Source organism: Physcomitrium patens, chromosome 6, assembly GCF_059467195.1.
Source record: "Physcomitrium patens ecotype Gransden chromosome 6, ASM5946719v1, whole genome shotgun sequence".
NCBI classification, from domain to species: domain Eukaryota; kingdom Viridiplantae; phylum Streptophyta; class Bryopsida; order Funariales; family Funariaceae; genus Physcomitrium; species Physcomitrium patens.
The window spans coordinates 16,818,219-16,834,461 of record NC_143415.1 but is presented as its reverse complement, the minus strand read 5'-3'; positions in this window follow the sequence as shown (position 1 = coordinate 16,834,461).

Sequence of the window (16,243 nt, the reverse complement as noted above, 5' to 3'; positions counted from 1 at the left end):
AATTCCAATTTTAATTAAAAATCTATATCAAATCCTCAGAACTACGGAAAGGAGCAGCACAGGTATCAGCAATATACTCTGTCGGTGTCATTGAAGCAAGTATCCTCCGTACAAATGGAACAACCAGGATCATTTTCTAACCCTACATGGAACAAGCCTAGTAGGTATATATCGATGGAGACATCTAATATGCCAGACGGGGATACAAGAAGACCACTTCATTATTTCCGTTGCAAACAAATTAGTCATTATGCCAATGAATGTCCCAATTCCGGAGCCAAAGACGATTATGCGCCAGTATGTGCGAATTGTAAGCAGTCGAGACATACTTATCAGTAGTGTAATGCTCCATTCAATTTCAATAATCGAAATTAGCAGATCCAAAATCAAGGAAAAATGGAGGAGATAAATCAAGGTCCTCAAGATTCACCAGTTCATCGAGTAGAAGTAGTCCAAGCTGTCCTTACAAGAAGTCAATAAAAGAAGAAAGGATCGATTCAACATTTGAGTGATCATGAAGTGAAGGGCCAATTGGACCCAATTACAGGGACATCCAATTTAGATCCTGATATGGACCCCTTAGTCAATATAAGACCTGAATCGGTTGTGCACCCCAATGAGGTACCAATTATGGAGGCTTTGGTCCCGTGTCGAGCTGTTCCGTTCTCTACACAATTTCAAGAAACGTCCTTTCCGTTGAAAGCTCCTCTAAGAGGTGTGAATTCCAACGAACCAATATCAGTTCAATTGACAGAACAATCTTATCCATTTAAAGAACCGATTTTACAGGCTCCGTTGTCGTGTTGTAACACAAGTATATCGTGAAAATATAAAGAAAGGGGACTTTTATTAATGTTCAGTTACCTTGAATATTGGGAGGAACGATCAATTTCAGTGCAAATTCTGAGAGGCTAGGTTCAGTCACCCCATTACAGTGAGCCGGAGCATACTGAAATGCTCCGTTCGATTCTAATAATTGGAGTTAGTAGGAAGAGAAAGGACCAATTCACACGACGGATGAGCTTGGTTCGAAGAGCCAATTTGATCCAATATCAAGACATCTAATCCAGGTCTTACTACGGGCACCTTAGCCAATCTAATGCGAAGGACCAATTTGATCCAATTACAGGAACATCCAGGTCTTACTACGGGCTCTTTAGCCAATATGACACCTGAATTGGTCAGGCGACTCAATGTGGTCCCGATTACGGGGTTTTGATTCTGTTTCAGGCGTTTCCATCCTTTGTGCCATTTCGGGAACATCTTTTTGATAAAAAGATCTCTTAAAGATAAAAATAGAGGAAAAAGCTCTGACGGCAGAGCCAATTCCAGATCCAAGATGAAAGATTGAAGAAATTCAGAGGCTAGGGTTTGAAAGAGGGGAGAATTAGGGTTAAAGGAGAGAGAATGAGTTTTAAAAGGCGGAGAATAAGTTTTTTTAAGAAGGGTTAGGGAGCTAGCTTCATGCTTCGAGAAGAAAAAAAAAGACAGAGAATTGAGGTTTTTTTTTCTTCATAGGGTTTTGGGAAGACGGAGGCAATCGTTGCTGAAGTGAGTGTTATATTGGTGAATCGGGATTTTAATGAAGTGGATGAGATTACTCTTGACTGTCTTGTGAAATCGAGTTACGTCTGTGATAAAGAATTAAAAGAGTGTCTATAGGTTGAGTATGCAAAACCGAACTAGTAACCTTGAAAAAAACTTGAAGCTAACTCCCCGATCCAAAAAAACCCCCCCCCCCTGATCTCATTCTTCCCCTAACCTTATCCTCTGAATTTCTTCAATCTTCCGTCTTGGATCCGGAATTGGCTCCCATTGTCAGAGCTTAGATCCAAAATTGGCTCCCACCGTCAGAGCTTCCTCTTCCATTTTTACCTTTAAGAGATCCATTTACCGAAAACAACGTTCCCTAAAACGACACAGAGAATAGGACAACCTGACACAGAATTGAAACCCCGTACTCGGGTCCACATTGAGTCGCCCGACCAATTCAGGTCTCATATTGGATAAGATGTCCGTAGTAACCCAGATGTTCCCGTAATTAGACTGCATTAGGTTGCTTGACCAATGCAAGTCTCATATTGGGTAAGAGGACCTGGATTGGATTCTTGAAATTGGATCCAATTGGCTCTTCGCGTCAGACTGGCTGAGGCCCGTAGTAAGACCTGGATTTTCCCGTAATTAGACTGGATTGGGTTGCCCGACCAATGCAGGTCTCATATTGGGTAAGATGCCCGTAGTAACCTGGATGTTCCTGTAATTAGACTGCATTGGGTTGCCCGACCAATACAGGTCTCATATTGGGTAAGAGGATCTGTAGTAAGACCTGGATTTTCTCGTAATCAGACTGCATTGGGTTGCCCGACCAATTCAGGTCTCATATTGGGTAAGAGTCCAGTAGTAAGACCCGAATTTCTCCGTAATTAGACTGCATTGGGTTGCGCGACCAATTCAGGTCTCATATTGGGTAAGAGGACCCGGATTGGATTCTCGAAATTGGATCCAATTGGCTCTTCGAATCAGGCTTACCCGTCGCGTGAATTGGTCCTTTCCCTTCCTCCTGACTCTCATTATTGGAATCGAACGGAGCATTTAAGTATGCCCCGGCGGACTGTAACGGGGTGACTGAACCTGGCCATTCAGTATTTGCACTAGAGTTGGTCGTTGCTCCCAATATTCGAGGTAACTGAACATTAATAAAAGTCCCCTTTCTTTATATTTTCACAGTACACTCGTGTTACAACACAATAGCGTTACTAAAAAGTTGTTTCTAGAATGGATTGAACGGCCCAATAAGAATTTGCAAGCAACAGAGCTACTAAGGGAATTTGAGAGGCAGTACTCTCAATTGTCAAAGGTAGAAAAATTGACATTGGAGCCGAACAAAGTTGATCTATTTCTTCAAGCTGCTGATGGAGAATTGCAAGGGAAATTAGAACTCCTTCTTGAAGACAAAGAAGAAGATGAAGGATTGACAACAAAGTGGAAGAACGTTGAAGATGCGGTGGGGTTGCTTACAAAAAGAGAAAGGATGAAGGATAGGAGCAATATTCCGAAAACAGTACAAGCACCCAAAGCTCCAATACGTACAAAACCACCAACAATGCCTACAGTTCAACCTTCCACATCCTTATCAATGAAAGCAGATATGGGGATGGAAGAAATTATACGAGGAATGCGAGATCTTTAAATCAAATTGGCAAGACTTGAAGAGAATACTTCTACAAATAATTCGAAGAATGTTTCAAAACAAGAATATGTACAAAGATGCATTTGGTGTAATGACGCTTCACACACTAGAAAAGATTGCAATGAATTTAATAATATGATACGGTAGGGAATTATTTGCTGGAAAGATGGGAAGATAACATTGAAAGATAGGGAGGATCTTCTTCAAATCAATTTTGGCAAGGGAGGAATGAGAGCATTGGTTCAAGATTACTTAAAAGAGCATGAAACAGCAGCACGAGAAAGTGCAAGTTATGGTGCTAGAGTAGATGATGAAATTGGTGGAAGTACGGAAACTAGTGAGTTTTGGGCTTCTACCATTTCTACAATGCAAGAAGGGAAATTACCTTGAGAATCATTATTGACGACTGCAGCTACAATACGAGGTGCAACAGGTTGGGAGGATCCTGTTGAATCTCTTTCAGTTCATGCATATATTGCTAAGAGCCAACATAAAGCTTTGATGGAAGAAAAGAGATGAGGAAATTTTGATGATACGAGAGAAGGAAATTCATCTAAGAGGCAAACTCGAGGAGATAAGGCTCGGGAGGCAGCTTCACAAGAATTGCCTGTAAAGGATACCTCAGCATCATTGGAAGAAAAAACAAGGGAGACAAAAGATGAGGGCAAATCAATTGCTTATAAGCTACTTTCTGACATTGAAGCGGCAACAAATTTGAAAGGGATGTTGGAAGAAGGTATATTAAATGCTAAGGTGGAATTCTCATTGAAAGAAGTCTTGAGAATTGCAAAGAAGGAGTTCCATGATGTTATCATTGACAGCATTAAGCGAAAGAGGCAATTAATGGGCAAAACTGGAATGAGTCATGCTATTGATGCAAGAATATATAAAGATGAAGAAGAGGTTGATATTGGTTACAAGCAACCAACAAATGAAAAGAATGGATATAATCAACGAGTACGTTCCGAAGATTATAGTAATAAGGAAATGGAAACTTTGAGCCATTATACTCGAAAGCATTGGACAAAGGCAACTACTGAGATATTGGTGAAAGTAAGAGATATAGAAGAATCGATAGTTGCTTTAGACGACCATGGTTCTGAAATAAATGTCATGTCTAAAGATCTTTATAAGAAGCAAAAATGGCCAATTGATATAGAACATGGATGGGCAATACGAGCAGCTAATAACACACGGGGCAAATAATATGGAGCTTATCCTGATGTCAAAATTCGGATTGAGGATGTTGCGACGGAGCAACATTTCTTTGTTCAAGATACAACGTCTTATCCGTTGATTTTAGGACAACTTTATATTACGGTGTCATATTACGTGCTTTCCTGCTCGAGAACGCGCCGGGCGTCTGGCTGTAGAAGGTAGTACGGAAATTCGCCGATAGTCAAGCAGTCTATCAGTTTTTGACTGCTGGAATATGAACGACTGCAACAATGTACCGTAAATCTACACGGGTGCTCTTCAACTGCTTGTCAAAGTCCTTTCTGCCCCAGCCGGTAGGTCTCTAGATATTACAGAGAACCCCGTACAACCCAAACTGTTAATCTTTAATACCGCTTTGTACTTACGATCTTGTATCCACTGACTGTCTTGTTAGATTAACCCAATAAATTTCATTCACTCCGCATACTCAATCCTATAGACACCCCTTTAATCTTTCAATCACATCCGTAACTCGATTTCACAAAACAGTCAAGAGTATTCAAACCCACTTCATTTAAAAATCCCGATTCACCATTACAACACTGACTTCAGCAGCGATTGCCTCAGTCTTCCCTAAAACTCTACGAAGAAGAAAAATCCAAATTCTATGTCTTTCCTTCCCCGATCCGAAGCATGAAGCTCCTTTCTCTAATTCCCTTGATCTTCAAAAACCTCCAATGAAAAACCGAACTGGTAACCTTGCAAAAGCTTGAAAACTAGCTCCCCCCTCGATTCCCTTCAAAAAAAAAACCCCAAACCCTCCAAAACTATATCCCCCCTAACCTTATCCTCTGAATTTCTTCAATCTTCCGTCTTAGATCTGGAATTGGCTCCCGCCGTCAGAGCTTAGATCCGAAATTGGCTCACGTCATCAAGGCCTTCTCCTCCGTTTTTACCTTTAAGAGATCCATTTATCGTAAACAACGTTCCCTGAAATGGCACAGAGAATAAAACAGCCTGAAACAGAATCGAAACCCCGTACTCGGGTCCACATTGAGTCGCCCGACCAATTCACGTCCTATATTGGTAAAGATGCCCGTAGTAACCTGGATGTTCCCGTAATTGGGTCAAATTGGTCTTCGCGTCAGATTGGCTAAGACCCGTAGTAAGACCTGGATTTCCCGTAACTAGACTGCATTGGGTTGCCCCACCAATACAGGTCTCATATTGGGTAAGAAGACCCGGATTGGATTATCGAAATTGGATCCAATTGGCTCCTCGAACCCGTCGTGTGAATTGGTCCTTCTCTTCTTGCTGACTCCCGTTATTCGAATCAAATGGGGCATTCCAGTATGCCCCGGCTGACTGTAACGGAGTCACTGAACCTGACCACTCAGTATTTGTACTGGAGTTGGTCGATGCTCCCAATATTCGAGGTAACTGAATATTAATAAAATTCCCCTTTCTTTTTATTTTCACTGTATACTCGTGTTACAACACGACATCCACCCCCTCTGAACCTGTGCATCCTCCAGTATGCACCAATTTACCCAATTGCTGTTTGATTCAGAATATATCCCCTACGTCTTTGTCCAGTTCCTCTTCGTCACCTTCATTATCCATATCACTTTCATCTTCTTGCTGCGGAATCTCTGTACCTTCATTAAGGTCTTCCATATTCATCTCTGCGTGTCTTCGTTTAAATATTTTTACTCTCTTCCCTGCAATTGGTATTTTCAATTTTGTACCATCTAACTCCCGTAATGAGTAAGTCGCATTATCATGAACAGTTGTTACAACATATGGTCCAAACCAACGTTTTGAAAATTTCCGCAAAGTACTATGTTGATTATCTAGACTATTGTCATAAACAAGTACCTAGTCACCTTCCTCGATTGCTTTTGGTCTCAATCGATATTGCTTATCGAATCGCGCCTTGTTTTGTAACCTTGCTCTTTTTAACCTTTCCAATGGTATCTGGACATCTTCCGTTCTTTGCTCCAATTGTCGAATCCTAATAGCCAGAAGTTCTTCTCTTGTCAATCCATCTTCCTATAGTAGCATACACCAAGTAAGTACCTTTTCTTCAATCGGCATAATTGGTTTTTGACCTGTCATAAGTTCTACTGGCATATATCCTGTCACTGAACTATGTGTTGTTCGATCAGCCCATAATGCAAATGACAAAAGCCGTGGCCACTCTTTAACCTTCCCATTACAAGCTTTAACCAATGCTTTCACAATCGGCGGGTGACCGCGTTCGCTTTTTGCATTCCCTTCCGGATTATAAGCAGTAGTTAGTGATAGTTTAACTCCACATTTTTCAAAGAACTTACGAGCTTCTTGTGCATTTAATTCTCCACGATCTGCAGTGATTTTTCCTACGCACCCGTAACGGCAAATGACATCTTCAAGCAAAAACCTACAAATCCCCTCTGTAGATTTTGTCCTCAATGCTCTTCCTTCTACTAGATTTGATAAATCTTCACGAGCTAAAACCAAATATCTCATCTGCCATAACCCAACCGGCATAATAACCAAATCAACAACCTATTTAAAATGAATAGCCAGAGGATACGTAGGATGAAGACCATCTCGATGTCGGATATTAGAATACGATTGACAGATTTCACATGAATCTACAAATGAGAGCACATCTCGATACATATTTTTCCACCAATATCGTTCCTTGAGTTTAGCAAAAGTAGTCCAGATTCCTCTATGCCCTGCCCCATAAACTATCATGAAACTCCTTTAATAATTTTAGTTTTTCTTCCCTTTTGCCTATTACTCGTTGTGGCATCCCAATTCCTTTCTTCGGTCTCTTCCATAAGAATCCATCTCGAAGTAAAAATCCATATGTTTTTTTTCTTATTTGTTTGAATTTTTCTATAGACCAATTCCCCTGCTTAGACAAGGTATTCAAATAATGACCAATATCCAATAATTCTCCTTCATAAGATTCTTCAAGAAATAGCTTGTCTTCTCTGTTGAGATTCGATATTGAATAGAATTTCAATCCGACATCATCAATGTCTTCAACCATTTCGTCCTCCCTCTCGTATCTTGCTCGAGATAGCATGTCTGCTACTAAATTGTCCTTTCCAGTGATATGCTTAAATTCTGGATTTAGTGACTTAATATAAGCAATCCATCTCAACATTGCAATATCTGGCATTGAACAGTTAATAATCATTCCAAGCAATGGCAAGCAATCTGTTTCAATTACTACTACTGCCCCAATCAAATAGTCCTTTTCAGCTTTCATAGCCGAAACGACTCCCCAAAGTTCTCTTTTGACTTGCGAATATGCACGCTGACAAATACTTAAAACTTTAGCCCCAAATCGAACTGCAAATCTACTCCCATTCGAATCATCTTGACCCACCGCCCATCCAACGGCAATTGGACTAGCGTCTACAGTAAGAATCACTGGTCTATTGCACTTATAATCAACCTTCCTCAATATTGGAGGTAACATCAATAATTTCTTCAATCTTTGCATTGCCTGAATATGCCTTTCTTTCCATTCAAATCGGTAACCCTTGCGTAACAGTTCATATAATGGATCCGCTATATGAGCAAAATGAGGGATCCAGATTCGATAAAATCCAAAAACCTGCGAACCTCTGTTAAAGAACCACAATCCTCTTTCATCCTTCCAATTGCATCAACTTTAGTCGGATCTGGTTTTCTTCCATAAGATCCGCATAAATGTCCAACAATTACAACCTCTCGCACTCCAAATATGGACTTCATACCCGATAATGTAAGATGAACTTCTCCAAGCCGAGTTAAAATCTTTTCACAATCTTGTATATGATCAACAGCATATCTGCGACACCCCCTCGTATCTAAAGTTTCATCCTTGTCTCCTTCTCTGCACCCCTTTATAGGAACATCATCCAGAAAAGGCATAGTCTTTTCCGGAATAAAATCTCTCAATACCTTATTCATCCCATTCATCATATGCGCAACCGAGTTGGTCGCGCCTTGAGGAAGAGTGCACATTCTAACCAATCCAAGCGGTGTCCTCATCGTTGTCATATCTCTACTTCCTTTGGCAAGTTGAAATTGATCATAACCTGAATACAAATCACCCATTGAATAGATCGCCCTTCCAGCAAACGCCTCAGCAAATTCATCCACAATAGGTCCAATTCCTGCATTCCTGACAATTACAGCATTCACCAGCTGCATATCTTGAATAAACCGTAGTGACCCATTCTTCTTAGGTACCGTAAACCATCGACTAGAATACGGCGCAAATGAAGGTTCTAATATTTTCATCTTTATCTTTTCTTTCAATACTTCCACCAATTTAGATAAATGTGCCCTCGGTACTGGAATCGGTCTTAGATTCCAAGGTACATGCGGTACAGTGAAGATAACCATAGGTGTTATAATATTTGGATCTACACACCCAATTTCATGAGATTCGAAGGCAAACGATCTACCTTGTTTAGCCAACATCTTTTTGAAGCAAGTAATTTCCTCCGGCAATAAAGAACCATCAGAACCAATCTTCAATTCTTCAAAAGTCTCTTCAGTAAACTGATGTCCAATACTCATTGGATCTCTTAAACTTGCTTCTTTTGATGCTTCTCCCATTTGTTCTTTAGAATCCTCTGGTAATGGTCCGGCAACAGGCTTTACCTTCTTATCTGTCGTTTTATATCTCGTCTCTACTGTCACTTCTGGTGCTTGAAAAGATTCAAGCATGGAATAAACTTCTCTCGAATGAATCTCAACAATCTTATCATTATCCCCTAATCCAATAGATGTAATCAATTCCAATGAATCTTCCAGCACATTTTCTTCATAAACACCCAAAATCCTCTCATCATCTTGCAATGTACCTATCTTGCGTAACTGTCCTTCAATATCATATAATCTTTTTCTTTCTTTTCTTTTAAAATCATCAACTTTCTTATACATAATATTTCCATTCTCCAATATATCAATAAAACTCGCATCAAAGGCACCTTCATCTCGCGAGAGTACCTCCTCTTTTGTACCTCCATAATCTCGCTTTACAGTGGTACCTCCCCAAAATCCTTAAATCCTTCAACAATCTTTGGCAATGGTTTCTCCCTCAACCTATCTCAATTCCGTTCATGGTTAGGAAGTACTGTTAGAAATTGTACAGCTTTCCTCCCATCTTCGCTCCGTACCCTTGCATAAGCAGAACCATCGTCAAGTACTTTTGTTTCCATCCGTGTTGCCGTGATATAAGGTTGTCCTAAAATCAACGAATAAGACGTTGTATCTTGAACGAAGAAATGTTGCTCCGTCGCAACATCCCCAATCCGAATTTTGACATCTGGACAAGCTCCATATAATTCGCCTCGTGTGTTATTAGCTGCTAGTATTGTCCATCCATGTTCCATATCAATTGGCCATTTTTGCTTCTTATAAAGATCTTTAGACATGACATTTATTTCAGAACCATGGTCCACCAAAGCAACTATTGGTTCTTCTATATCTCCTACCTTCACCAATACCTCAGTAATTCCCATTGCCCAATGCTTTCGAGTATAATGGCTCAAAGTTTCCATTCCCTTGTCACTAGAATCTTCGAAATGTACTCGCTGATTATACCCATTCTTTTCATTTGTTGGTTGCTTGTAACCAATATCAACCTCTTCTTCATCTCTACATATTCTTGCATCAATAGCATGACTCATTCCAGTTTCGCTCATTAATTACCTCTTTCGCTTAATGCTGTCAATGATAACATCATGAAACTTTTTCTTTGCAATTCTCAAGACTTCTTTCAATGTGTATTCCACCTTAGCGTTTAATATACGTTCTTCCAAGACCCCTTTCAAATTTGTTGCCACTTCAATGTCAGAAAGTAGCTTATAAGCAATTGATTTGCCTTTATCTTTTGTCTATGTTGTTTTTTCTCCCAATGATGCTGAGGTATACTTTACAGGCAATTCTTGTGAAGCTGCCTCCCGAGCCTTGTCTCCTCGAGTTTGCCTCTTAAAAGAATTTCCTTCTCTAGTATCATCAAAATTTCCTCGTCTTTTTTCTTCCATCAAAGCTTCATGTTGGCTCTTAGCAATATATGCATGAACTGAAAGAGACTCAACAGGATCCTCCCAACCTGTTCTTCCTCATATTGTAGCTGCAGTTCTCAATAACGCTTCTCGAGGTAATTTCCCTTCTTGCATTGTAGAAACGGCAGAAGCCCAAAACTCACTAGTTTCCGTACTTCCACCAATTTCATCATCTACTCTAGCACCATAACTTGCACTTTCTCGTACTACTGTTTCATGCTCTTTTAAGTAATCTTGAACCAATGCTCTCATTCCTCCCTTGCCAAAATTGGTTTGAAGAAGATCCTCCCTATCTTTCAATGCTATCTTCCCATCTTTTCAGCAAATAATTCCCTGCCGTATCATATTATTAAATTCATTGCAATCTTTTCTAGTGTGTGAAGCATCATCACACCAAATGCATCTTTGTACATATCCTTGTTTTGAAACATTCTTCGAATTGTTTATAGAAGTATTCTCTTCAAGTCTTGCCAATTTGATTTGAAGATCTCGCATTCCTCGTATAATTTCTTCCATACCCATATCTGTTTTCTTTGACAAGGATGTCGAAGGTTGAACTGTAGGCATTGTCGGTGGTGTAGTACGTACTGGAGCTTTGGATGCTTGTACTTGTTTCGGAATATTACTCCTATCCTTCCTCCTTTCTTTTTTTGTAAGCAACCCCACCGCATCTTCAACGTTCTTCCACTTCGTTGTCAATCCTTCATCTTCTTCTTTGTCTTCAAGAAGGGGTTCTAATTTCTCTTGTAATTCTCCATCAGCAGCTTGAAGAAATAAATCAACTTTGTTCGGCTCCAATGTCAATTTTTCTACCTTCGATAATTGAGAGTACTGCCTCTCAAATTCCCTTAGTAGCTCTGTTGCTTACAAATTCTTATTGGGCCATTCAATCCATCCCAGAAACAGCTTCTTAGTAACGCGATCAGCATCTTCCAAGAAATATTCGTCTTTCAATGCATGTGAAAAATCCTCCCATGAATTCCCACAAGGATCCGTAATCTATGTAATGTGGTCCCTTATCTCCGGTATCGTGGCAAGTCCAAATAGTGCAACCATTTTCTTCTCAGAAACCCGATTTAATTCCATTTCACGAACATAACATCTTAAATACCTTGAAATATTCCTCCCATCAAATTGATCAATTTTATTGACCACTGCTTGCAATGCTTTGGTTGCCAAAGCTTCCTTTCGATCATTGCTTTGCTGTTGTTGCATTGACAATGAGAAGGCTTGAAACAAACTAGCAATAGATGGATCCATGTGCATACCTTGTCCTTTAGAAGACTCCCCACCAGAAACTTCTCCCAAAAATCCTTCAAAATTTTTATTTTCGTTTTCCATAAAAATAAAGATAAAATCAACCGAAATCCAATACCTTCTACCTCAAGCTTTCACGTCGGGTTCACCACTTATGTCGTATTACGTGCTTTCCTGCTCGAGAACGCGCCGGGCGTCTGGCTGTAGAAGGTAGTATGGAGATTCGCCGATAGTCAAGCAGTCTATCAGTTTTTGACTGCTGGAATATAAACGACTGCAACAATGTACCGTAAATCTACACGGGTGCTCTTTGACTACTTGTCGAAGTCTTTTTTGCCCCAGCCGGTAGGTCTCTAGGCGTTACAGAGAACCCCGTACAACCCAAACTGTTAACCTTCAATACTGCTTTGTACTTACGATCTTGTATCCACTGACTGTCTTGTTAGATTAACCCAATAAATTTCATTCACTCCGCATACTCAATCCTATAGACACCCCTTTAATCCTTCAATCACAGACGTAACTCGATTTCACAAAACAGTCAAGAGTATTCAAACCCACTTCATTTAAAAATCCCGATTCACCATTACAACACTGACTTCAGCAGCGATTGCCTCAGTCTTCCCTAAAACTCTACGAAGAAGAAAAATCCAAATTCTATGTCTTTCCTTCCCCGACCCGAAGCATGAAGCTCCTCTCTCTAATTCCCTTGATCTTCAAAAACCTCCAATGAAAAACCGAACTGGTAACCTTGCAAAAGCTTGAAAACTAGCTCCCCCTTCGATTCCCTTCAAAAAAAAAACCCCACCCTCCAAAACTATATCCCCCCTAACCTTATCCTCTGAATTTCTTCAATCTTCCATCTTAGATCCAGAATTGGCTCCCGCCGTCAGAGCTTAGATCCGAAATTGGCTCACGTCATCAAGGCCTTCTCCTCCGTTTTTACCTTTAAGAGATCCATTTACCGTAAACAACGTTCCCTGAAATGGCACAGAGAATATAACAGCCTGAAACAGAATCGAAACCCCGTACTCGGGTCCACATTGAGTCGCCCGACCAATTCAGGTCCTATATTAGTAAAGATGCCCGTAGTAACCTGGATGTTCCCGTAATTGGGTCAAATTGGTCTTCGCGTCAGATTGGCTAAGACCCGTAGTAAGACCTAGATTTCCCGTAACTAGACTGCATTGGGTTGCCCCACCAATACAAGTCTCATATTGGGTAAGAAGACCCGGATTGGATTATCGAAATTGGATCCAATTGGCTCCTCGAACCCGTCGTGTGAATTGGTCCTTCTCTTCTTGCTGACTCCCGTTATTGGAATCGAATGGGGCATTCCAGTATGCCCCGGCTGACTGTAACGGAGTCACTGAACCTGACCACTCAGTATTTGTACTGGAGTTGGTCGATGCTCCCAATATTCGAGGTAACTGAATATTAATAAAATTCCTCTTTCTTTTTATTTTCACTGTATACTCGTGTTACAACACGACAACGGTAACACGGATGGAAACAAAAGTACTTGACAGTGGTTCTGCTTATGCAAGGGTACGTAGTGAAGATGGGAGGAAAGATGTACAATTTCTAACAGTACCTTCTAACCATGAACGGAATCGAGATAGGTTGAGGAAAAAACCATTGCCAAAGATTGTTGAAGGATTTAAGGATTTTGGGAAGGTACCACTGTAAAGCGAGATTATGGAGGTACAAAAGAGGAGGTACTCTCACGAGATGAAGGTGCCTTTGATGAGAGTTTTATTGGTATATTGGAGAATGGAAATATTATGTATAAGAAAGTTGATGATTTTAAAAGAAAAGAAAGAAAAAGATTATATGATATTGAAGGAGAGTTATGCAAGTTAGGTAAGCAGCAAGAGATTGAAAGTGATTTGGATAATGAAGGTGACGAAGAGGAACTGGACAAAGACATAGAGGATATATTCTAAATCAAACAGCAATTGGGTAAATTGGTGCATACCGGAGGATGCACAGGTTCAGAGGGAGTGGATGTCGTGTTGTAACACGAGTATATCATGAAAATATAAAGAAAGGGGATTTTTATTAATATTCAATTACCTCAAATATTGGGAGCAACGACCAATTCCAGTGCAAATACTGAGTGGCCAGGTTCAGTCATCCCATTACAGTCAATCGAAGCATACTGAAATGCTCTGGTCGATTCCGATAATGGGAGTCAACAGAAAGGGAAGGGACCAATTCAACGACGGGTGAGCCTGGTTCAAAGAGCCAATTGGATCTAATTTCAAGACATCCAATCCGGATCCTCTTACCCAATATGAAACCTGAATTGGTCGGGCAACCCAATGCAGTCTAATTACGTGAAAATCGAGGTCTTACTATGGGCCTCAGTCAATCTAACGTGAAGGATCAATTTGATCTAATTATGGGAACATCCGGGTCTTACTACTAGACTCTTATCCAATATGAGACTTGAATTGGTCAGGCGACTCAATGTGGTCCTGATTACGGGGTTTCGATTCTGTTTCAGGCTGTCCTATTCTTTGTGCTGTTTCAGGGAACGTTGTTTTCAGTAAATGGATCTCTTAAAGATAAAAATGGAAGAGAAAGCTCTGATGGCGAGAGCCAATTTTGGATCCAAGCTCTGTCGGCGGGAGCCAATCATGGATCCAAGACGGAAGATTGAAGAAATTCAGAATTAAGGTTAAGAAATGGGAAGGAAGAGAATGAGTTTTTTTTGGGATTTTTGAGGGATTAGAGAGCTAGCTTCATGCTTCGGGCGGGGAAAAAAGACAGAGAATGGGGTTTTTTTTCTTCATAGGATTTTGGAAAGACTGAGGCAATCGTTGCTGAAGTCGATGTTGTAATGGTGAATCGGGATTTTTAATGAAGTGGATTTGATTACTCTTGACTGTTTTGTGAAATCGAGTCACATCTGTGATGAAGAATTAAAAGGGTGTCTATAGGATTGAGTATGCGGAGTGAATGAAATTTATTGGGTTAATCTAATGAGACAATCAGTGGATACAAGATCGTGAGTATAAAGCGGTATCGAAGATTAGCAGTTTGGGTTGTTTGAGGTTCTCTGTAATGTCTAGAGACCTACCGATTGGGACAAAAAAGACTTTGGCAAGCAGTCGAAGGGCATCCGTATAGATTTACGATGTATTCTTACAGTTGTTTATATTCTAACAGTCAAAAACAGATAAACTGCTTGAATATTAGTGAATCTCTATACTACCTTCTACAGCCAGACGCCCGGCGCGTTCTCGAGCAGGAAAGCACATAATATGACACCGGAAGGAAATACAAAAAGCGAACGCGGTCACCCACCGATTGTGAAAGCATTAGTTAAAGCTTGTCATGGGAAAGTTAGAGAGTGGCAACGACTTTTGTCATTTGCATTATGGGCCGATTGAACAACACATAGTTCGGTGATAGGATATATGCCAGTAGAACTTATGACAGGTCAAAAACCAATTATGCCGATTGAAGAAAAGGTACTTACTTGGAGTATGCTACCATGGGAAGATGGATTGTGAAGAGAAGAACTTCTGGCTATTAGGATTCGATAATTGGAGCAACGATCGGAAGATGTGCAAATAGCATTGGGAAGGTTAAAAAGAGCAAGGTTACAAAACAAGGCGCGATTCGATAAGCAACATCGATTGAGACCAAAAGCAATTGAGGAAGGTGACTGGGTACTTGTTTATGACAATAGTCTGAATAATCAACATAGTACTTTGCAGAAATTTTCAAAACGTTGGTTTGGACCATATGTAGTAACAACTGTTCAAGATAATACGACTTACTCGTTACGGGAGTTAGATGGTACAAAATTGAAAATATCAATTGCAGGGAAGCGAGTAAAAATATTTAAACGAAGACACGCGGAGATGAATATGGAAGACCTTAATGAAGGTATAGAGATTCCGCAGCAAGAAGATGAAAGTGATTTGGATAATGAACGTGACGAAGATGACTAGACAACGACATAGAGAATATATTTTAAATCAAATAGCAATTCCATAAATTGGTACATACCAGAAGATGCACAGGTTCAGAGGGGGTGGATGTCGTATTGTAACACGAGTATACCGTGAAAATATAAAGAAAGGGGACTTTTATTAATGTTCAGTTACCTCAAATATTGGGAGGAACGACCAATTCCAGTGCAAATACTTAGAGGTTAGGTTCAGTCACCCCATTATAGTCAACCGGAGCATACTGAAATGCTCCGTTCGATTCCAATAATGGGAGTCAGCAAGAAGGAAAAGGACCAATTCACACGACGGGTGAGCTTGGTTCGAAGAGCCAATTGGATCCAATTCAAGACATCCAATCTAGGTCTTATTACGAGCCTCTTAGCCAATCTGACGCAAAGGACCAATTTGACCCAATTACGGGAACATCTAGGTCTTACTACGGGCCTCTTAGCCAATATGAGACTTGAATTGGTCGAGCGACTCAATGTGGTCCCGATTACGGGGTTTCGATTCTGTTTCAGGCTATTCCGTCCTTTATGCCATTCCGGGAACGTCCTTTCGATAAAAGGATCTCTTAAAGATAAAAACGGAGGAGAAAACTCTGACGA